Here is a 26,124-nt window from a genome sequence, read left to right on the forward strand (position 1 = left end):
TCTATACAATGAAAACTTATGAGAGAAACTGAAGACACAAGTAAATTAAGATACACAATGCTCAAGGATTGGACAAAATTAATATACTTAAAATGTCTGACCTACTCCAAGCAATATACATATTCAAGCAATCCCTATCAAAATTCCAGCAACATTTTTTTTTTACAGAAATAGAAACAAAAAATCCTAAAATTCATTTGAAACCACAAAGACTGCAAACAGCCAAAACAATCTTGAGAAAGACAAATAAACCTGCAGGTACCACACTTCCTAATTTCAAATTATATTGAAAAATTATAGTAATAAAACAATATGGTACTGACATAAAAACAGAATGTAGATCAATGGAACAGAATAGAAAGACCAGAAATAAACAAAACATATATAAGCCCAACTATTCTTAAACAAGGGCGTCTATACTATGCAGTGGGGAAAGGACTGTCTTTTCAATAAATAAAATCAGGAGATTGGATATCAAGATGAAAAAAAAAAAAATTGAACCCTTATCTTACACCATATGAAAAACTAAGTCAAATGGCTTAAAGAATTAAATGAAAGACCTGGAATAACAAAGCTCCTAAAAGTAATCTAGGGGAAAATTCCTCGGCAATGTTTTTTTGGATATTACACCAAAATCAAAGCCAACAAAATAATTTTTTTTTTTCTGGTGTTTCAGAGGCAGTTAGCTGCTTCAGGATGAAGCTGAACATCTCTTTCCCTGCCACTGGCTGCCAGAAATTCATTGAAGTGGACAATGAATGCAAACTTCATACGTTTTATGAGAAGTGTATGGCCACAAAAGTTGCTGCTGATGCTCTGGGTGAAGAATGGCACGGTTGTGTGGTTTGAATCAGTGGTGGGAACAACAGACAAGCTTTCCCCATGAAGCAGCGTGTCTTGACCCATGGCTGTAACAGCCTGCTCCTGAGTAAGGGGCATTCCTGCTATATAGACCAAGGAGGACTGGAGAAAGAAAGCACAGATCTGTTGGGGGTCGCATTGTGGATGCCAATCTGAGTGTTCTCAACTTGGTCATTGTGAAAAAAAGGGAGAAAGATATTCCTGGTCTCACTGATACTACTGTGCCTCGTCGCCTAGGGCCTAAAAGAGCTAGCAGAATCTGCAAACTTTTCAGTCTCTCTAAAGAAGATGATGTCCACCAGTAAGTTGTGAGAAAGCCCTAAACAAAGAAATAAGAAACCTGGCACCAAAGCACCCAATTTTCAGCGTCTTGTTACTCCATACGTCCTGCAACACAAACGTCGGTGTATTGCTCTGAAGAAACAGTGTACTAAGGAAAATTAGGAAAAGGCCGCAGAATACGCTAAACTTTTGGCCAAGAGAATGAAGGAGGCCAAAGAAAAATGCCAGAAACAGATTGCCAAGAGACATAGGCAGTCCTCCCTGAGAGCTTCCACCTCTAAGTCTGAATCCAGTCAAAGTCAGATTTTCTAACTTTGAGTAACAAATAAATAAGATCAGACATCAAAAAAATAAGTAAATAAAAGACAACAAAAGACTCAATTAACAAGTGGGATTATGTCAAACTTAAAAGTTTCTACACAGCAAAAGAAACAATCAACACAACTGAAAGGCAACCTATGGATTGGGTTGTAAACCATATATCTGATAAAATGTGATTAAACAAAATATATGAGGAACTCATGAACTCAATAGCAAACAAACAAAAATGAAGAACCCAATTAAAAATAAGCAAAGGAAACATATAGAACTTTCTTCAGAAAAGGCATATCAATGACCAATAAATAGTATAGAAACTATGTTCAACATTAGTAATTATCAAAGAAATAGAAACTGAAACCGCAGTGAAACAGCATCTCACACCTGTTAGGAGGGCTACTATTAAAAAATAAGAGTAACACATGTTTGCAAGACTGTGGGGAAAAGAGAAGTTTGATACACTGTTGGTCGGAATGTATAGTGGTGCAGCCATTATGGGAAACGGTATGGAGTTTTCTCAAAAAATTAATGATAAAGCGACCATATAATCCAGCAATCAGACTCCTGGATATTTATCCAAGGGAACTGAAATCAGGATCTTCAGGAGAGATCTGCCCTCCTATGTTCATTGCAACATTATTCATAATAGCCATGATTTGGATACAACCTATGTGTTCATTGATGGATGAATGGATAAACAAAATATGGTGTATATATACATATACAATGAAATATTATTCAGTCTTAAAATAAAAAAATCCTGCCATTTTCAACAACGTGTTTGGATCCTGCAGTCATTATGATTAAGTGACACAAGCCAGACCCAGAAAGAGAAATACCATATGATATCACTTATATGTAGAATACAAAATAGTCAAATTCATAGAAGCAGAGAATAGAATGGTAGTTTTCATAGGCTGATGGGAGGGGGAAATAGAAGGGTGATTTGTAAAAATTACAACATTTCAGTTATTGAGGATAAATACATGTTCAGTTCTGGTGATCTACTATACAGTGTAGTGTCCATGGGTAATAATACTTTGCTGTATACTTAAAAGTTTCTAAGAGGGTAGATCTTATATCAAGTGTTCTTAACATATACACACAGATGACAATAAGGGAGGTGGGAGAAAATTTGGGGAGGTGATGGATATATTTATAACCTTGACTGTGGTAATGGTTTCATGAATATATTCTTATCTTCAAATTCATCAATTTATGTACATTAAATATGTACCACATTTTATATGCCAGCCATACGGCAATCAAGTAATATTGAAATAAGTTGAAAATAAATACAATCGATATGTTAAGAAAGGAGAGAAAAAGAAGAAAAGAAGGTAAAGAAGAAGAACAGAAACACAAAACAAAGGCCATAGAAAAGTTACTAATGTGGGAGGTATAAAACCAACCATATCAATAATATTTACAAATGTTAATGTCTAAGTACTCAGAGTGGATTTAAAAACAAAAAACACCAAGATCCAATTACATGCTGTATAAAAGAAACCCACTTAAATATAAAGACACAAATAGATTTAAAGAAAAAAGATGGAAAGAGATATGCCATGCTAACATAAATCAAAAGAAAGCTGAAATAACCATATTAATTTCAGACAATGCAGACTTCAGAGCAAGAAAAATTATCAGAGAAAATGGGGATTACATAATTATAAAGAAATCAATTCTCCAAGAAAACATACCATTCCTAAATGTGTATATACCTAACAACAGAGTATCAAAATACATGAGGCAAAAACTGAGAGAACTGCAAGGAGAAACAGACAATTGCACTATTATAGTTAGGTTGAAAACACCTGTTGATCAGTAATTGACACATCTAGCAGACAGAAAATCTTTAAGGATATAGTTGAACCCAACAACACCATCAATCAGCTAAATCTAATTAACGTTAATAGATATTCCATTCAAAAATAGAATATACATTCTTCTTAGGCTTACATGGTCCAGATAAGAATCTGGACCATAAAACACATCTTAACAAATTTTAAAGAAGATACATCATACAAACTGTGTTCTCAGATCACAGTGAAATTAAGCTAGAAATCAATAACAGAAATAATAGCTAGAAAATTCCAAAATATTTGGAGATTAAACAACACACTTATAAATAACACATGGATCAAAGAAGTCTCAAGAAGAAAATAAAATATCTAAATGAAATTTAATGTCAGTAAAATTTGTAGTCATATCCCCTCTTTCATTTCTGATATTAATAATTTGCAGTTTCTTTTTCTCTCCCCTGCCCTCTCTCTCACTGGTGTATCTTTTACCTATCTTGATAGAATTTTCATTTTGCTTTCAGTTTCCATTTATTTGATGGAATTCCCCATGTCTCCAAGTGTGTTGTTCATCTTTTACACTCAGTCTTTAAAAAATTAATCATAGCTATTTTAAAGTGTCTGTCTGACGGTACTAAGTACTAGGTCATCCCCAAATCCAGACCTTCCTTTTATATTGCACTTTCTTTTGATAATGGGTTCTTTTTGTTGTTGTTTTCTCTTGTCTTTTATTTTTGATTGAATGCCAAACATTTTAACATTCTGTGAAGTATATTAGAGACTAAGTTATGTAATATTTATGTGTGAAAATATAACTGTTTCTTTTCAATCGACAAATGTGGAGAATTGAGTCTATCTCATTAATGAATTAGCTGGGTAGGTTTCATTGTTGTTCTGTTTACCTTCAGTGCATCACACACATAAAATCTCTTTAATTATTCCTGGTGTTCATAAAGGAGGCTCTGATGTTTGAAGAGTTCTCTAAACGCTTATGCCTGCCCTTGCCTTTTAGTGACCACTGTACATCTCTGCTTCAGAGGCTGTGTCTTTATATGTTCTTAGCTTTCTCTGAGTGGTAAACTCCTATTGTTTGTTACTGAATGCTTGCCAAACTTATGGTGGGAGACCGGCAGTTTAGTCCTGGCCCAGCCTCAGTATTAGGTGTACTCTGTTCCTGGGCCTTGGAGATTGTGTTCTTTCAGCATTCTTAGGCAGAATGCTAACCTCTGCCTTGTATTTGTGGTGAGTCTTCTGCAAGCGAAGATATTACTCTCTCCCCCAGTGGTATGAGACCTTGAATGGTATTAGTATGAAATCCTGAGCTCTTATATTTTCCTGTTATTTAAATAAAGAAGTAAGAATTTACTAATGGCAATGGATTCCATGCCATATTAAATTTTTTTTCCCAGATAACTTCATTCAGGTCTTCCTACTTTTAAGTCCTTTGGAAAGTACAGTTCAGTGAAACTTTAGAAATTTAAAGATCCAAGCCATTCAGACCAAACATGATTCTCCCTTTCCATATTATGGTTGATAGTAAACACCAACTTTTCTATGTTCTCCTATTTCTAGTTTTACAATTTCCCTGAAACAGCTTTTCTGGAGTTTGGACATTATTCTTAAATTTTAGTTGGAGGACTGCTTTGCTTAATTGAATCCCACTCCACCTGAGAGTGGTTAATTATTGGAACAGCCACTGTGACAGACAATTCCCTAGAGTATGTCTGAGGTTTTCTAAATCACCCATGTGAATGGCTTGTTCTTTGTGTGGCAAAAAGAAGTCAGTCAGGCAGAACAACGTATGTGGATAAGTTAGAAATTATATATGAGAAAAAGATCTATACACAACTATAATTCAAGGCCTTCCTGTCAAAGGTGCAAGTCTAATCAATCATTGCTTCTCAATTCACATAGTCTATTTATCTCTTGTGCTGAAGTGTTGAAAGCCAAGATTAATGATGGCAATATGGGGTGTAGATTTTGCAAAAGATGGTGACCAGATATCCTTGGGAAATCTTCCCTGTGTTATCAAAAATTTTCAAATAGATTGATATAAAAGTAGAAGTACTTTGGCTATTTAACTTTCTAATTTGGGTATAAATATTAAAATTACATAATTTATCTAGTAAGATTATGTCTAGTATTATTTTCCCATTAGTTAAATAGTTCATTAGTTTACATCTTTTTTTTTTTTTTTTTTTTTTTTTTTTTACTGACACCATTGTGTTTACTAGAACAAATCCAATTGACTTTTACTGGCTATTTTCATAATATTTCATTGCAATTTGCTCCACCTTCTTTAGAATAAAAAATTTAGCTGACATGAACTGCAAAGAGAGTTAGTAAGAAACAGTGACCGTGATAAATATTTGTGTTACCACAACTGTGGCTAGTATGATTTGTTTAAAGAATGGTGATAGTAAGGTTAAACTCATCAATATTATTTCCATTTAGGCAATACAAATAGAAATATAACCAAGAGAAAACTTCTGTTTCCTTTCCTGGATATGCCTCTGTATAACCAGCTATAATGTATTAAGCACAGTAACAAAGTGTTATAGACAGTATTTTAAAAGATATTTCTGGTGCACCACTAACTGTGGGATAAAGTTTCAACTTCTTAGCATGCACAACATAGAAAAAGACTGTGGAAATGTTCCCCTGATCTATCTGTCTACCCTCACCTGATGTTTTAGCCTGAAAATGTAGTACTCTGAAAACCCTGAGTTTATGACAAATCCCAAACATTTGGTGTCTCACAGAACTCTGTACCTTTGTCTACACCCCTTCCTCTGCCCCTTTCTTTTCCCAGAACACCCATCCTAGTCAGCCTTAATATCCAGTTCAAATGTCACTTTGTGTTCCTGCCTTTATTTGTTTTTTCATAATAATAAATGCATTCTTCTATTAAAGAATCTATCCTACTATATTGTAATTTTCTGTTTATATTTTATATAAATATCTCTATTTTTCCCCTACTATGTGGATTTTTGGAGGAACTAAATTATATCATTTTTATAGTCTCCATGTCCTAAGATATTACTTCTCATCCAATATATAATCATTGAGAGATAAATGACTAAGTTACATATTTGATGATGGAGTGACTGAATTAATAAATAAAAGAATGAATATGGGTTATTACTAATTAGTTGATTCTAAGGGAAAGTATGACCGGATAAGCACTTACATTTCTACTAGAGGAAGAAAAGCTTGCAGTATGTTATCTTTTGACAGTGACGCTATTGCTTCTCTGTAAAGAATCTTTTGAAAAATTAAAAAAAACAGAAAAGATAGATATCAAAGATTGTCTTCCTTCATCTCCTTCACCCCAATACAGAGAGCACTTCTATTTTGTAAAGTTCAAAATTTTTATCATAGCATGTATTTAGTGCTAAGTACTTTACTGAGTGATTTGAAGCACTTAATTTTTACAACAACCTATGATCACAGTTCTACTAATCTGACAAATACTCAATCGTTAACAAATGTCAGAGCCCAGGTGGCTCATGTCAATAATTCTTAAACCCAGCTGTCTCCACTGATAGCCCCATCAGAATCCCAGAGTTGCTTGGATTCAGAGATGCTGGCGCATGCTAACAAGACATGGAATAAATCAATATGTGAAACCAGAATGACAGTTTGCTAATTTTCCATGAGACATGTAAAATTATGGATCAATCAACAGTCCTTTCAGTCTGACCAGGATTGTCTCATTGAAGGGTAGTTACCTAGAAGCCAAAGTCTAAGCAGTGTGCTTGGTGATCACAATCTGATAAAGGGCAAATAGAAGTTGTAATGCAGGTTTCTATTATAATTAAGGCCATTGGGTTCTGTTAGTCCTGCCAGGCAACCCAGGAATTAACTTCAGTCTGATAGGGCATCCTCTCCTGCTGGCCAGTTTAAATATACATCACACACGTTTGACCTCATCACTCATTTTTTCTATATTTATTCTTTCATTGATGATCTATTCTCCTTATGATCGGCACAGTTTTTCTCTTGGTGTGTTCATATCTGCAGTCAGGTTACCCTCATGGTTTGCTGGCTAGATGCCTCCTTAAGACAATTTTGAGCATCTCTATTATAAACAATTACAGCAACAAGTGAGTTAATATTTAGTTATAAACCAGGAACTGTATCGATTTTGTTTTAATTTTCACAACAATCCTTGAAATAGGTATGTTTTGTTTTTCCTTGCTTCACAAATTTAGGAAACTGAGTCTTAAAGGAATTGAAATAACCTCATCAAGAACACAAAGTGTTATGTGGATGAGTGAGGGTAAAAACCAACCTCTATGTGTCTTCAGAATCTAACATTTAGATTCTCATGAGTTTATTTCATTACTAATTTCTCAGAGGTAAAGTTGATTTTTATTTCTATATTCTTGAGGACACGCCATCACTGTCGCCATGTGCTTCCTACAGCAGCTATTATCAGTGCCTTTTTTACCAATGAGGAAAGTGGTGTCTAGAGAGATTAAATGGACTGCTCAACATCACAGAGCAAGTAAGTGGCATAACAAACTTTGGATTCCAAGCTTTCCTGACTTCAACATCTTTGATCTCTTCACTCCCCAGTGCCAGTGAAAAGTTTGCCTGCCTATTCAAGTTAACTAGGAAAATGGAAATGCTTTTAGTTTTCAGTTTGAGAGGGGTTTTCTTCCAGAGGCTGAGTTGTAAGGGGTTTCACTATAGAATGAAAATCCATGGGTTTTGAAGTTTTATACACACACACACACACACACACACACACACACACACACACACACATATATAACCATGAATTTCAAAAGCCCATACACTCCTAGGTAAACAACATTTCTAACAAATATCTATATATATATCAAGTCTGTTCCAGAATGCTGGAACCCTAAAAGACATTGGGAATTTAGTCCAATTCCAATAATTTTTGATAAGTAAAAGGAAGGTTCCTTCCTCAAACTTATTTAGCAATTAGGGATCAAGAATTATTTCATGTGTTGATAAGTTTTAAAAAGTTGCTCCAGCAGACATTTTATTGGGAATAATGCCTGCCATATCCAGAAATATTAATATGAGAGAATAGAAAGTAGTAATCCCACTAGAATATCAGAAATATTGAACATGTCCTGAGAGTCAGGGACTAGTGGCGACTCAGGTGGTTAACACAAGAGAGAATATTAGTCACTCTGAATGTACAAGGGACTACTAAATCCTCCCCGCTATCATCCTCTATCTAATATCTGGAACACTGGCTATTTACCTTTATCTCTCTGCTATGACCCTAAACACCTCCAATGTTTCTGACCACTGACTTTTTCCAGGGCCAAATTTTGTATAATACTGAACCCAGGTCCCTTCAGTTGATAGTTTGGTCAAGGTCAAAGAGTTGAAACAAAATTATTCAACTCCTTCCATTAACAGAAAGTTAAAGTCTACTAGCCAGTTGTCTTCGCAGGCTTACCAAAAACTTTCTCATTTACATAAGGCCTATGAAGAATTCTGCTATATACTTAGCTCCTCTGCAAAACTTGCCTTGAGAAATGCATTTCTGTTTGGAGACAACAGGTAGAACTGGCATTTAAAAATCCTGAATGTCCAGAACAATGCTCAGTGCTTGGTCCCTTCTCATTCTAATTAGGCATCCAGTCAGATGAACTGCGTAACTCCATTCATTATCCAACCCTATGAGCCTCAGAAATCCCAGATTGATCACTGGCCAACAAATAAAGCTTCTCTCTTACTTTCTAATAACAGTCAACTATTATGTTTATACTTCCAAATGGAAATGATACTTCAGCTATCCATCAGCTGAAAGCCAAATGTGAAGTTCAGACAAAAGCAAAACAAGCAGTTAGCTAGGCAATTGCTTCATTTTCGAAAGTTCTACATTAAATTCAAATGTTATTCGAGGTTCACTGCCATTCAGATTAAATTGACATTTAGAAAGAAAATATGCATTTTTTCCTAACCTTTAGAAATAACATAGGATTTAGACATTTCAATCTCGTTTCTTTCTCCCATACTTGTGTTTCTTATCACTTTATTCAGTACCCAAACAATTATTTCTTAACCTTTTATAGGAAGTGATGAGCTAATCTAAGAACAACTATTAAAGACACTTCAGTATTGCAATAGAGCTATCTCATTTTCTCTATAATTGTATTTATTCCAATTATGAAAATGAATTAAAATGGAAAAATATTTTTTTGTTGTTTTTGTTGTTTATTTTGGAGGGTGAGGTTCAGTATTTTCCTTTTTTTTTTTTTAAGACCAAACAGAAATATCTTGTCTTAGTAAAGAAAAATAAAACACTAGGCTTTACCATGCTATTATCAAATTTGTCTCCCTAGTCTTTAACCAAAGATAAAATCAGAGCCATCTTCTTCTACTGAAAAATTAAAATTGGTAAATATTTCCTATGCAAAATGTGAAATCATAAAATTAATAGTAGAGAACATTAGCCAAGCATTTCTTCCAGAATGAGCATGGAATACAGAGAACGTCAAACCTTATGTTAAGTTCATTCATGGATTATTCACATACAAGAATGGGAACACTGCGATTTGGTGGCCAATTTAAAGGAGAAAGGAGTGCTTGCTCTTTAAGAGTTAGTGATAAAGTAATTGTACAACTATAGAACTGAGAAAGGCATGTAGATGATTTAGAAGCATAAAGACATATGATTTAAGGCATAATTTAAAAGTGGTAGATTGATTTGAAAGTTCTCCAGAGGGTATAAATCTGTTATCTACAAACAAATTTATCTGATCACATGTAGGAATAGAAGGTGGTCATATAATATTTGAGTAGAGAGTTGGAGGTTCAAGAGACCTGACCTGAATTATGATCCTTATTCTGTCACTGACTGCTAGCCCTTGAGCAAATCATTTGTTTAAAAAGTGGCTACACCCAGTGTCCAATGCTCAATTTGTTTCTATTACTATCTTCCAGTAAAAGGAACCAGGGTTCTTTGGAGAAATGGCTAATTCTAGGGTTTAGGTGGGGAATGTACAAGGTGAGCGTGAAGGCTCATTATTGCCAGAGAGGAAGGAAATACTCAAAAAACAAAATGATGGGGTAAGTCAAAGCGACACAGGAGCCAAATGAAAGAGCTCCAAATTGGTGAAGCTGGACCAATTTAAGTAACAAAATAGAGAAACAGTAATGTTTTATATACAACCACCCATACTATAAAGTAAATATCTATGTGTCCATGCTGATATAAATAATTGAATAATTTAAAAGTGGGAGACAGAGATAAATCATGTAGAAAGATTTCAAATACTTTATACAGAGAGTCTCCCTTCAAGGAGCACAACTCATCTTTTCAATGAGGCCTATGCTTAATAATTTGCTGCCAAACAGTACACTACGAAAGGAGGGAAATAATGTTACAGGAAAGAAAGCTGCCAAACACTACCGTAGCCAGGTGATCTTCAGGGATGAGTCATGTTATAGCATGTACTTTAGATATGTGATTAGAATACCATTTAATCGCTGTGACTAGTTCCCTGATAACCAAAACCTCCAGTCTTCTCATGAGAAAAATTATCAGACAAACCCAAATCAAAGAGCATTCTACACAATACTTGTCCATTGCTCTCAAAATGATCAAGATCATCAAAACTATGAAATTTCTAAGAAGCTATCACACCCCAGAGGGGCCTAAGGAGACAATTAAATATAATATAGTATCCTAAATGGGATCATGGAACAGAAAATGGGTATTAATGAAAAACTAATGAAATTTTAACAAAGTATAGAGTTTAGTTAAGAACAGCATATCAATATTGGTTTATTGGTTGTGACAAATGTGCCACAGTAATGTAAGATGTTAATAGAGGAAACTGGATACTGAATATTCAGGAACTCTGCACTATCCTTGCAACTTTTCTGTATTTTATTTGAAAATTTAAAAATGTATTGACATATATTAAAAATGGCTACATTGGACATCTTTTAACAAATACATAACATAATTAGAAAAGTTTTAAATAACAAAAACTCACAATTCTAAAAGTGTACTTTATTTTTATTTTTGTATGGAAATGTATTTTCATTCTAGCAATATTATATATAACATGTCAAGAATTTTCCATAGTACAATTTTAATGTTGATGAACCTCAGCATATTGAAACTTAGATTAATTACAAAATTTTTCTTTTATAGGTGCTACCTCAATAAATACTACAGTTAATATATTTTTGCTCTATTTAATTGTTTCCATAGAAGGGAAAAGGCTAGACCAATGTGTATGTGAATCTTAATGGCTTTTGCTACATAGTGATACTTTTTTTCCTAAACAATTTGTATTGATTTTCAAGATGATCAATACTGAAAACGTGTAAAATCTCACCAAAAATTGCCAGTGTTGAGTTTTATCTTGTAAAAAAAAATATATTAATAAAGCTTCAATCATGGCTTGAATAGTCACTGCTTGTATGGCTTTGGACAAATAACTTTTCTGCCCCTCCGTTCTCTCATGTGTAGTTTGAAGATAGTTTTAATAATTCTTTAACAGGTTTGTCATGCGAATTGAATGAGATAGTGTAGACAAGTACTTAGAACGGGGCCCAGTAGGTAATAAATAATAGCTATTGTAACTCTAATGATAATTAGTTAAGATAAACGCACCATCTCCTGTGTTCAGTTTAATTCTCGCCTTCATCCCAGATGTAACCACTATCATAACTTTGGTACAAATCTTTGTAGACCGTGTTTTAATATCTAAACCATATATATATATATATCATTGATGAACATGATACAGTACAGCAGTAAAGACTTCATTCTATGTGTGCATTTGCTATCTATATTTTCCGTGATATAATTTGACAATAACTATTAACCATTGATTTATTTCTATCTTGATGTCATCCTATTGAATTTTGACATGTCTTTGTAGGCTGTACACATTAACTGTTTTCCATGTTCAATGGAAATATACTTAAATTGTCATTGTTCTTGTTTTTCTTTAGCTTGTTGGTTTTACTAAAGAGGTTTGTAATGTTATACATTAGAATCTGTCCATCTTTCACTTTGAGATTTTCTCTTTGTTTCAAATATTTTTATTCCTTTACTAATGATCAATACCCCATCCTATATGTTATTAGATTTTATAATTTGATTTTTAAAATTAACTTTCTAATCTTTCTGGATATTATACGGGTTTTAGCAAAAAATGAAGAGTCAAATATAATTTATTTACCATATTTCTATGTAGTTATTAATTTCATTAGTTTGTATTTAAATAGTCAACCCAAATTTCAATGACCCTTATGGTTTCCTAGAAACTAGGTTGCATTTTTACTCATGTATTATAACTTTAAAAAATGGAAACTTTCCTGACGGTTATAATTCTGGAGTGAAATGTGATTTGCATATGTGTTTTATGATTTGTTTATGCTTGTAGTTGTTAGGGACAAAGATTGCACTTGTAACTTTCAGCCATGCTTTTATTCCTATTGAAAAAAAAGGAAAAATCATGGTCTTAGAGAACATTTTTGCAAGTACAGATATACAAGAATGCATAATCCTCATTGGTAGTCTAATTGTTTTTTCAACAAAAATTGGTTTAGGAAGATAACTACTGAATCAGTAATTTTCAGAATTCTGTTAACATTTGAAATGATAACAAAAACAAGGAAGCTACCCCAAATAGTTTTGCCTCTTGGAACCCAATCACTACTGTCATAGATAGATTCAGTTTGTAGATGTACCCAGGTTTTTATCTGGACTTCAGTTAAAAACTCTTTGTAAATGTAAAATTAACCCATACTTATTTTCTTCTGTCAGTGTTTAAATAAAGAGAGATAGCAAAACCTAGTAATTAGAGAATAGATTTAAAAAAATTAAGCTATCTACTAATTCCCCCAAATGTCCTTCGTTAAATTAGGTGCTGTTAACAAAACTTCATTTATATATATTAAGCAGTATAAGGAAAAGTTTACATGAAAAGAACCACCCCTCACCATATATTTAACACAGTCTTCAGAGAGAAATTATTAAGAAAATGTTATAAAAACATACATAAAGCTGCTAGGTTGATGAGTTAACATGCATTAGAATATGTTTTCATTTTCGTTACAGCTCAAATCATGCCCACTGCTCATATAAAAAAGTTCCATCATCAGGACTAATATAGGGCTTGAATCCTTTAAAAACAAGGAGGGTGAAGAATAAGGTTTGAGTCACTTAGTGATATCATTTCACCTTTAACTATCTGGTTCTGAGCCATACTTACCTCTCTCTGACAATGTGTCTGTATAATATATCATTGTGGGCAACACAATTTCCTCCATATGCCAGGGAATCCACTTTATGATAGATTGGTTTTTGGGTGGTTGAAACAAACTTTGTATTATGGACAATGTGGTAGCATAGGAAAGCACTAGATGCAGTTATTAACTTCCATGTGCTGGGGAAAATGCCACCTGCTATGGTCATATGGATGAATGAAATATGCCCTGTCATTGAAGAAAGTAGATGTCAGAGGAAGAGACAGAGAAGTAAAGAAATAGGTGAGAGTATAATTTGTGGTTTAATATACAGTTGTACAAACTGACATGAATATATAAAAGTCATAACAACTCTGCTCGGAAAAAGCAAGATTTCATGAGGAAGTGATGGCTGACACTAAAAGAGAAGTGGAAGTTTCACTGAGAAAGCAAAAGACAATACAGCTTATTAAAAGTCTGCGTGGGGGGAGGAGGGAAGCCTGGAGACGTAAGTTCATCAAGTTGGGGGGTCTCCATCAGTAAGTCAAGATGATTGATCAAGCTGGAATGGTAGCTGGGGAATGGATTATGAAGAGCTATGCATATACACAATCGTTAGGAGTATGGTAGCAAGTTATTGAAAGTTTTTGTGTAGAAAGAAGAAATTTTAAAAATTATTTTAGAGATAGAATGTTGAATATAGTATGCAGAAAGAAGGGAAAAAGAAGGCCAGGGTAATGAGTAGAAGTTGTTTTAGTCCTCCAGCCTAGAGAAAATGGTGACCTGAACCCTGGCAGTGAGAATAGAGAAGAGAGGACCATATTTTTAAGATCATATTCAGGAAATTAATCTGCTGAGTTTACACTCTGATTTAGAGTGAGAAAGGTGGAAAGAAAGATCTATTTGGGGCTAAGAATAATGACGCAGGGAAAACTAGAGGATAATGGATGAAAGATAGTTCTGTTGCAGTAACATTGCATTTGAAATTCTACAGGAATATCTATAGAAAAAATATATTTCAAGCCCTTGGAAATTTGGGTGTGGAACTCCAGAGAAGGCCAGGACCTGGAGTCACAGATTTTAGTGTTATCGGTTTATAAGGGTTCAGTGAAGGGAATGGAGTTCCCCAGGGACAGCAGGAAGTGAAAGAACATTATCAGTATTACCTGCATCAGAAAGCACAGGTTTGAGTGCTAGGTTCCGTCATTAACCAGCTCTGGGGACTTGACCTCATATTTTTCACAGACAGAGTCAACAACAGTTACATTACTGACAACTCAGTTACTTAAAACAGGCAATGAAATGCAAATGTGCTTTGGAAATCCTCAGAGCATTTTCTATACTTTTGATTATGACATATTTCCAGCAGCGCCTATATATTAAGATGTACACTACAGCAATTCAATGCAAAATTGAAAATAGCCTACATAACTGCAGCTGGGGATCACTTATATAAAAACCGGTACATTAATGTACAGGCAATTATTATTATGCTGCCAGTGATTTGTATTGCTATAGAGACGGTAAAATCACAGTAATTGTTCACATTCTTTCGTGGAATGAAAAAAAAGGTACAAAATTATATATATATATAAGTACGTTCATTACTATCTAAAAATAAATACAGGGAAGAAAAAAGCTGGAAAGAGGATTTCTAAAACCTTAGCAATCATTTTGGGGAGATGATACTATAGGTGAGATCTTTTCACTTTAGAGCTACTATAATTATCCTGTGTGTGTGTGTGTGTGTGTGTGTGTGTGTGTGTGTGGCAGGGCGGGGTAGTCATGGGATTTAAATGTTCCTTTAAAGAATTAACTCACCTGTGAATCAAATTAAGCAAGTTTACTTTTAACATGTAGACTCTTAGCCAGAAAGAAATTTAAAATTATCACAGCGGCCCAATCATCCCACATATATCAATTACAGACAGATAATTGAAAGCCCCAAGAAAGGACATATTCCTTGAATCACAGATTTAATGGCAGAGCTGAGCTATGATCCCAGGAATTCTGGACTCACTGCAGAGCCAAAGCAGTTTCGGTTACAAATTTCCAGGATTTGCGTAACAAGCTCTAAGGATTTTGTAAACTTACTTCAGGAGTAAGTTTACAAAATCCTTACTCCTTAAGGATACCAGTGCTGCTGTGAGTTGCTGGGTGGATAGGACAAATGAAACTGCAGAATGTGCCAGAAGGTATGAATTGGGATATGATTTGCACATAAAACTTGTGGAGGTGGACAGCAGATGAGAGGGAAGAAGCAAGACACACGTGGAGAGAATTTTTTCAAGGTGGCTCTTTCAGTCTGATTCACCTTAAAGGAATTATATACGTTGTCTTCTGCAGTCTTTCTGGTTCTGAGGGGCTCATTCCAAACAGGGGCTCCTGAAAGGATTTCAAGGAAAAACATGACATTTTGTTGTCAGGAGGCCTGGCTCTGTTATTTAACTTTCTGTGTGGACTTGAACAAGTTATTGAAACAGTGCCTGCAGTTGTTTCATCATTTCCCCTGAAAATGGTAATATTCATAACGGCCTTGCTGAGATGTCAACGATCACGTCTTCAAAGACCTGAACACAGGAGGAGGAAGAAGAGAAAAACGACCACAATGATGATGATAAAGGAAACAATAACAGGGATGAGGGAAGATGAGGATGGCGAGTATGTAAATCACAGCAGTGGTGATGGCAATGAGTTGGAGGATGAAGAGCCTTTCCTCTTGAAGTTTTAAAGAAGTCCTCAGAGCTAACCCTGTGTTTTAATTATGATTGTCAATGGCTCTCCTGTCCCACTTGACTGTAAACTTCAAGAGTACAGGGTCCTTTCTTCGTAGGTATTCATTCTGTGCTTACTGACAAATGAATGGACTGCAATAACTCACAACTGCCTGTATGTATTACAGCAGATAAGAAAGCAATCTTCTTTCTGCAAGAGGCCATTTCACTTTTTCCTGCAGGGGACAGATGGGGAAAACACTACATTTAATTTAGCTGGCTGCTTCTGATTTCTTTTTCATGGATTTTTTTATTCTTGAGGAGAAAAATGGTTTTCTTTTCCATTTCTCTGATGGATTTATTCTGGTGTTCCCTTTAAGGTTTTTAAACTTGGTTTTGGTACAGTAGAATTGCCCTCTAGACATTTTAAGGAGGTTGACTGATAAGGTCTGGGAATAGATATCATTTTGTACCTTGACAAAAAATGGACTGAATTTTAGTAAATGCGGTGGGCAGTGGTCAGAAGATTAATTTTAAACCACATATCTGAGGTGCTCTTGGCAACATGCTTGATGTATATTACTACAGCCTTGGTGCCAGGAGTGTGCTTGTACAATTTTATGTGGAGTTAGAGAATGTCTCACCTCCACAGATCTGTAAGAAAATAGAAACCATAAAAATTGCATCTCTAATTATTGTGTAATTTACTATTATGGCTGTAGCTTCAGAGAGGTTGGTATTTAATAATGTAAAATTTACTGAAAGAATCACAATTCTAGTCCTACTGCTGTTATAACATGTATGTACGAAAAGCAAAAAGGCACTTGAATCTTCATTAGTATCCGTGAGGACATGGGTTGACTGGAGTATTACGAGTCCATGCCTGAGTACTGTGCTCAGGGCAGTGCATTTACTATCGTAGTCCATGGTTTCTATGACTTAAGTCATATCACCTAACAGAAAACTGAATAACAGAACACTAGTTCTCAACGCTTAGACTTTAAACATTTACAGATGACAACCTTAGAGTGGGTAAATTTCAATAAGATTTAGTCCTCAAACAAATAGCATTTTTCTCTAACATCTCTTCAACATATAGTGAAAGAGCAATTCCCATTTTACAGGTATAAAATCTGAGGTACTGACTAAAGTCTGCCTTGATAATTTATAGAAAATCAGAGCTAGAAGGTCAATTCTCAGGTCCCATGACCAGAATAATTTAATAATTTAATCCAGTATTTCAGCACTCTATGGACAAATACTAACAAGTGTTGGAGAAGTTGTGGGGAAAAAAGGGACCCTCATATACTGCTGGTGGGAATGTAAGTTGATACAGCCACTGTAGAAAACAGTATGCTAGTTCCTCAAAAAATTAAGAATAGGATTATCATACAACCCAGCAATACTTCTTTTAGGTATCTACCCCAAAAATCTGAAAACATTTATTTGTAAGGATATATGTACTGCTATATTCATTGCAACATTATTCATGGTGGCCAAGACATGGAAAGAACAAAAGTGTCCTTCAGTAGGTGATTGTATAAATATGTGGTACATATATACAATGGAATATTACTCAGCCATAAGAAAATATGAAATATTGCTATTTGTGACAACATGGATGGATCTTGAGATTACCGTAGTAAGCGAAATAAGCCAGACAGAAAAAGTCGAGAACCGTATGATTTCACTCATATGTGGGCTATAAAACTTAAAGCAACAAATAAACAAGACAAATGAACAAAAACTAATAGTCACAGACAACAGTTTAGTAGTTACCAGCGGGTAAAGAGTGGGGAGTTGGTAGAAGAAGGAAAAGGGATGGTGATGGAAGGAGAACTGATGCTAGGTGGTAAACACACAACGCAATATATAGACTATGTATTGTAGAACGGTACCTTTGAAAGCTATGTAATTTTAATAACCAGTGCCACCCCAATACATTTAATTTAAAAAACTCTATGGTTATATTGCCTCTTATTTTAGTCATTCATTCAGTCAAACAAGTAATTATTGAGATGTTGCTATGTGAAAACTACATACCCTTCTAGTGGAGTTGGATATTTATGGTATTACTGATAGTCTAATTTACAAAACTCATTGTTGTCTTAAATTTAAATGTTATGGTTAAAATCACATTTTTGCTGTAAAAAAATTCAAGTATATTACTATAAAATTAAAAATAACAGACCTCTCCTTATCTTTATTCCCATAAGTCATCTTTATTAAAATATAATTGTCTTTGTACAAAATATATCATATGATACATAGCATTTTGCATCTGATTTTCTTTTAATAGTAAATGATGAATTTCTTTACATACTAGTAAATGTAGATGGAATTCTCTTGCTTTTTTTAATGACTGACTAGGATTTCTTCCTATAACAGTAACTATAGGTATTTTTCAAGTCCCTTATTGATAGACATTTTTTTTTCTTTTTCACATTTTAATACTTCTAGATTTAGTTCCTTATGTTTATCTCCTAGTTCGTGCTAGCATTATTTCAAGAACAGATGATCTCAGATGTGTATAGACTGCAATTTTTTCTGCTGATCTTCTGACCTCTGATATCTTACCTTCCATCCTACCTGCAAACAGCTATCAAGATGCTCATATTACAGTGCTAGGCTTCTCATTTTCAACCAAGTCAAATGCACACTCTAAGTACAAAATTTGGTGCCTTCTGAAATTATACAATTAAAAAAAAATCTTATTAAAATTTGGGAAGAGGAACTAAGTAGATATTCTTCCAAAGAAGACATACAAATGGCCAACTGTTACATGAAAAGGTGCTTAATATCACTAATCATCAGGGAAATGCAAACCACAACTATAATGAGATAACACCTTACACCTGTTAGAATGATTATTATAAAAAAGACAAGAGATAACAAGTATTGGCAAGGATGTAGAGAAAAGGGAACCCTGTGCACTGTTGGTGGGGATATAAATTCCACCACTATGGAAAATAGTATGGCAGTTTCTCAAAATAAAAAATAAAACTACCATATTATCCACTTCAGCAACTCCACTTCTAATTATTTACCTGAAGAAAACAAAAACACTAACTCAAAAAGGTATCAGTGCCCCAATATTAATTTCATCATTATTTACTATGGCCAAGACATGGAAACAACCTAAGTGTTCATCAGTGGATGAAAGGATAAAAGAAAGGTGGTATACATATACAATGGAATATTATCCAGCCATATAAAGGAAATCCTACCATTTGCAACATGGATGGAGCTTGACAGTGTTGTGCTAAGTGAAATAAGTCAGAGAAAGACAAATACTGTATAATTTCAGTAATATGTATATGTAGAATAAAAAATATTTATAGATATAAAAAACAGATTGTTGATTGCTAGAGGCAGGGGATGTTGAGTGGAAAAATGGGTGAAGCTAGTTACACACTTCCAATGATAAGAAAAACAAGTCTTAATTTTTTTTAAAAAAAGAAAGAGTTAGTGCCTACTAATATCCAATAATTTGATATCCTATCACGTCCCCTAATAAAAACTTTCTACATTTTAATCATACGAAACTCTAGCCTTATATTTAACATTACAATTTAGCCCCTCACCCCCACCAAATTCTTCTCATCTTGAACACTTTCTTCAGTCTCTGAAATCTTTACTGTCTATCAAACTAAAGTTCAATATCCAGACAATTTTGAAAGCCTTTCTCCTCCTACCTCACATTTTGCAACAATATACCAAGAATTCAATCTTTACCTTTCTGGACTACCTAGCAAACCGTGTGGTTCACATAGTCTTTTTTTGCTACAAAGAAATATAAAATTTAGCAGAGGAAGACCGCCATACTCCACAAAGCTATAATACAACACTCAGGATGTGACAAGCATTTCTCACATCTCCCAGCCACTTTGTAGTCCCTCCACCATGTGTTTATGTATGTAATACATATTATGGTGGTAATACTTCAATTTGACTAAATGCTTGCTTATTACATATACTAGACGTCAAACCCAATACTTTCAACAAACATCTCATTTCATACTCAAAACAAGTACACAAAGGAGGTGCTATCATTATTCTTATATTACAGATGACAAAGCCTGAGGATATTCAACTACTCACTCAAGGCCACACAACTACTACCATGTTTCCCCGAAAATAAGACCTAGCCAGACCATCAGCTCTAAGGTGATTTTTGGAGCAAAAATTAATATAAGACCCAGTATTATATTATATTATATTACATTATATAACATTACATTATATTATATTATATTATGTTATATATTATACCCAATCTTATGTTATATTAAAAATAAGACTGGGTCTTATATTAGTTTTTGCTCCAAAAGACGCATTAGAGCTGATGGTCTGGCTAGGTCTTGTTTTCGGGGAAACACAGTATGTAGTAAAGCCAGGATTTGAATTCAGATTGTCAGAATTCCAAACTTTATTATATTTCTTTCCTTAAAATTTGTAAATTGAATCAATTAGTCTTTGCAAGAACTAAATGGGTGGTTCATGACCCAAGGTTCATGACAAACAAGAAGCTGTATGGGAGTTCTGTTAAAGTCTAACCATCCTTTAGAGACTGATTATTAACTAATAATGATGTCATTCCTTAATAGCTAATAAAAAGAACTATATTCTTAAAAGATCAAGTAAATTGCCCACTAATTTGATTAAAATGAATTTTCTTCTAGTTCTCAAAGATCTAGACAGCTTGTCATTTTTTTCCTTCTGCCCTATTCATTCTAGATCTAAAGAAGTATTGCTTTCCATTGAAGGATATTAACTGCAAATGGGTAATTTATCTTTGTTCAAAGTGAATTATGTTTCACGTTGTTCTGGAAAATTTTATGATTAGGACAAGTTTTGCCTGTATTTACTCTTTCTAGGGAAACCTTACATTTGTCAAAATCAATGACCACTTTTCATGAAATATTTTCTTCGATATGGATTATAGCAGCTTCCTCATTTTTCTCTATGCCAGCAGTTTCACCGTCTGTATTAATTATCTATGGCTGCTATAACAAACTACCATAAACTAAGTGCATAAAACAAATTTATTTTATTACAGGTTTTTGTTTGTTTGGTTGTTTAGGTTAAAAGTCCAACATGAGTCTCACTGGGCTAAAATCAAGTTTTTAGCAGGACTGTTTCCTTTCTGGAGACTCTAGGGGAGAATTTGTTTCCTTGCTTTTTCCAGTATCTATGCGCATTCCTTGGTTCATGGCTCTCTGTCTCCATCTTAAAATCCAGCAATGGTGGGTTGAATTCTTCTCGTACTGCATCACTGTGATATCCTCTTCGGCCCACCTGGATAATCCAGGATAATTTTCCTATTTCAAGGTCCTTAACATCTTCAAAGTCACTTTTGCCATGTAAGGTAACAAATTCACAGGTTCAGGGGATTAAGACGTGGACATTTTTGAAGGCCATTATTTTTGCCTACCGCACTATCCCTAATTTCCATTCATTCTCTGAACTGTTATGAGAATAGACTTTCTCAAATGCACATCAGAACATTCATGTTCATGTGCAAAATTCTTCAATAACTCAACCCTTGCATGAATGACATACAAGGTACTTCAAAATTTGGCTTTTGTGTACTTAGTCTTTCTAATATCCCACAACTCTTAGTAAACAACTTTTGCTTCCACTTTTATTCTCTTCTACTACTTAGCTTTTCAAGAATTCCTTCCTCTCTTGATCAACTAAAAAATATCTACCCTTTCTTCAGTTCTTAGACCAATGTTTAACTTTTCCATAAATCTTTCTCTGATCCTCCCCATGCAGTATTTATTAGCTGCTCTCTCTCCATGATACAGTACACATGGTATCAAGGGGCACCAATAAGTGTTTTATCCTTCTATAAGGGTGTTAGGGAATACTATTGGCTGAGTCCAACTGGCTTGGGCAAGCTATATCCAAAGATTCACAGGGAAACCAAGCTGATACAGTGTCTGATAATTAGCGTGACTGTTAGAGGGATCTTTATTGAACAGAGCCACATATAGGAAGGTCGTTTTGGGTTACTACTCCTGCTCCTATTCTGACATTACTGGTTCAATACCTATTTAAAGCAGTCCATCCTCCATTTACAAGACAATTTATTGCAGCACTGGAATGGAATTCAGAATTGAAGTCTGATTATGTCTGTATGATCAAAATCCCAACCACCTGCTCTTTGCTTCACTTTTTCAAGGGGACAATGATATTTTCTCTTTGGACACTTAAATACTAAGTTACTTTATTACCTGTATTCTGGGCTTCCCATTCTTAAACCTCAATGTTAAAGGGATGGTTAGACTTCATTTTCTGGACAATGCAGTCATTTGCCTACACTCCTATGAAGAGATATTCTCATTGCTTTCCAACAGTCTTATGATACCAAGAACACCACTAGAGGTTATGACTGTATTCCTCAAATAATCAAAGCAAATTTATAGTAACAATCTGGTTACAGCAAAATGTTAAAAACTCAAAAACACAGCACCAAGCTCAACATATTTCAGGGCCTCTCACTAGGATATCATATATTAGTTAATCAACACCTAGAGAACTGTGAACTCCTTTAGATAATATAACATGACTTTTGTTGTTGTCATTGTTGTTAGAAATCTTTAGACCATAGCAATGTAATTGAATCAAAAAAAATGGATCAAGAAAAAAAAAGAGATAAAAATATAAATGAGTCATTTTGAATCAGGTAATTAAGTAATGGAAAGAGACCATAATTCTCTTCCTAGATGTTCTTTAACACTTCTATTGGAAGGATGTATCCTGTGACAGCTTTTAAGTTATAAAATGTAGCCACCTTGAATGAGAACTATCTGGATTTGTTCATTTCTACTACTTACCAGCAGATTTGAATTCTAGCAGATTGTAAATTAGAGTAGTGTCTCATCCAGTAGAGAAACATGAGTGAATTATAATCAAAATTTACATTAGAAAATAAAATGCCCAAAAATAGCCAAGATAATTCTGATGAAGAAGAATAAGTTAGAATGATTTGTTCTATGGCATAACAAGACTTATTATTAATTATAACTATTAAGACAGCCTGTTATCACAGGGATAACCAGTAGAACACTTGACCTGTTTTAGAATGTCCTATTTTAGAATGTCACTAAAAATAAGAGAGGAAAGGATTATGTATTCAACAAATAATGTTGGAACAGTGGATTATTCAAATGAGGCGGGGGACTGTTTCTCTACCTCGGAGCATAAATAAAATTTATTAACAGATAAATAAAAGTCTTTAATATAAGAGGGAAACAATAAAAATTTTAGAGTGAAAGGTGAGATAATGTGTCTATAAATCTAGAGTAGTAAATAATTTCTTTTTCAAGGTGTACATACACACACAAGACAAACCAAAAAAGGAAAGATCAATATACTGCATTAAGAAATTCTGAGATAATCAAGGCAACCACAGAGTCCACCCTACAGCCACACTTGGGCAGAGAACAAAGCCAGCAGTTCTTAGCCATTGGAACACCCAACCTCATCTTCAACGTCGGAGTTTGGGCAGTGACCTTGCCCACAAAAATACTCTGGTAGCAAGACCTACCTGCTCAACGCTGTTATCAGCAGACATGTTCAGAAACCCAAACTTAGCTGACTGGTGAAGAACTGTCTCTGCCAAAGCGAACCTGCAAAATGTGGGAAAGGAGACTGCTTATTCAAATATGCAGATATCAAGGTAAGAAATCAGGATCACTAAAATAGGGTAAACATGACCACATCAAAGGAAATGAATAAAGCTCCATTAACTGAAACTAATAAACTCCATAAAGAAATGAAGATTTATTAACTGACAGACAAGTCATTCAGAAAAACTCTCCTCTTAAATAAATTTACTGAACTACAAGAACACACAGACAAGTAAATGAAATTAGGAAAAGAATAAGTGAACAAAAGAACCCCATAACACTATCAGTGAATTTCTCAACAGAAATATTTCAGGCCAGGGGAGAATGGGATAACATATCCAAAATATGGGGGGGGAAAACTCTGCAAACCAATAATTCTATACCTGCATAGCTGTCCTTCAGAAATGAAAGAGATAAATACTTTTCTGAACCAAAAAACAAAAGCTGAAGGAGTTTATCATCACTAGACCTTCCTTACAAGAAATGCTAAAAGGAGTTCTTTGAGTGGAAGTAAAAAAATACTAATTAACATCACAAAAACAGAAGATGACATTAAACTTACTGATAATGGTAAATGTACAGCCTAAGTTAGATTCTCTAATATGGTAATTGTGTATAATTCACTTACAATCTGGTTTAAAAGTTAAAAAAACAAATGTAGTAAAAAGAACCATAACTGCAATAATCTGTTGTAAGTTATGCAATATATGTAAACTGTAACATAATAATCTAAAATGTGAGGAAGAGAAGTAGAAGTATAAAGTTGAGGAATTTGATGAAGTTATCAGTTTAAAATAGGGTGCTATTATTTTAAGATACTTCATATAAGCCTCATGGTAACTAAAAGGGAAAATCCTGTAGTAATTACACAAAATAACATGATAAAGAAGTCAAAACATGTTACCAAACATATCAAAGCACATAGAAAAAGACAGTAGTATATAAAGCGGGGAACAATGGATCTACAAAGAGGCCAAAAATCAAATTAACAAAGTGACAACTTTAAGTCCTAATCTATCAACAGCTACCTTGAATGTAAATGAATTAAACTCTCCAATCAAAGACAAAGACATAGATGGAAATGCAAACAAACAAAGAATAACCACAACAGCCAATGATAGGATGCCTATGAGAGATTCACTAAGCACGCCTTAAAGACAGACTGAGAGTGAAAAGGTAGAAAAAGATACTTCAAGCAAATGGTGTCCAAAAATGCAGAAGAGGCTGTACTTAGACAAAATAGACATTAAACTAAAAATGGTAAAAAGAGACAAAGAAGGTCATTATAAAATAAGAGTAAACCCACCAAGAAGATACAACAATTGTACATATTAAGTACCTAACTTCAAAGCACTGAAATATATAAAGCTGACAGAGCTAAAATGAAAAATAAAGAACATTACAATAATTGTTAAGGACTTTAATACTCCATTTTCAACAATGCATAGATCATTCAGACTTAAGGTTAATAAGGAAACTGTGGATTTAAACAACATTATATATCAAATTGACCTAACATACATATAGAGAGCATTCTGACAACAGCAGAATATACATTATTTCAAGCACACATAGAATATTTTCTTAGATACACCATATGTTAGGCCATATAAGAAGTCTTAGAAAATTCAAGAAGACGGAAATCATACTAAGTATCTTCTCTGACCACAATGGTATGAAAGTAAGAATCAATAACAAGAGAGAAACTAAAACAGTCATGAACACAAGGAAATTCTACTGAATACCAAAGTGGAAATTAAATGAGAAATAAAAAGTCTCTTCAGACAAACAAAAAATGAAAATACAAAACATCAGAACCTATGGGATGCAGCAAAAGCAGTTCTAAGAGGAAAGTTTATCTGAATAAATCACTACATTAAGAAATAGAAAAGTTCTCAAATAATCAAACTGTATGCCTTAATGCAATAGAAAAAGAATAAATTGAGCTCAAAGTTATCAGTTTATCAGGTATCAGGAAGAAAATAATAAAGACTAGAGAAGAAATAAATGCAAAATAGTAATAAAGATTAACAAAACTAAGAGTTGGTTCTTTGCAAAGATAAACAAAATTGTCAAATATTTCACAAGAATAACCAAGGAAAAAAGAGGGAGGACCCAAATAAAAAAATATATAAATGAAAAAGAAGACATTACAACTTGTAACACAAAGAATCATAAGAGGCTACAATAAACAATGCCATCAAGCTGGACAACATAGAAGTAGTGAAAAGTTTTTAGAAGCACAACATACCAAGACTGAATCAGGATGAAACATGGAATCTAAACCAACCAATTACTAGTAAGGAG

General features: G+C 34.1%; 2 pseudogenes; both read left to right on the plus strand.

Moving 5' to 3' along the window:
• Positions 1–696: 696 nt before the first annotated feature.
• Positions 697–1,455, plus strand: LOC117036328 (40S ribosomal protein S6-like; annotated as a pseudogene).
• A 6,221-nt stretch (positions 1,456–7,676) lies between these two features.
• Positions 7,677–26,124, plus strand: part of LOC117036329 (peptidyl-prolyl cis-trans isomerase A-like) — a 143,160-nt pseudogene continuing 124,712 nt past the window's right edge.

The sequence above is a fragment of the Rhinolophus ferrumequinum genome, chromosome 16 (assembly GCF_004115265.2).
Source record: "Rhinolophus ferrumequinum isolate MPI-CBG mRhiFer1 chromosome 16, mRhiFer1_v1.p, whole genome shotgun sequence".
Taxonomy (NCBI): domain Eukaryota; kingdom Metazoa; phylum Chordata; class Mammalia; order Chiroptera; family Rhinolophidae; genus Rhinolophus; species Rhinolophus ferrumequinum.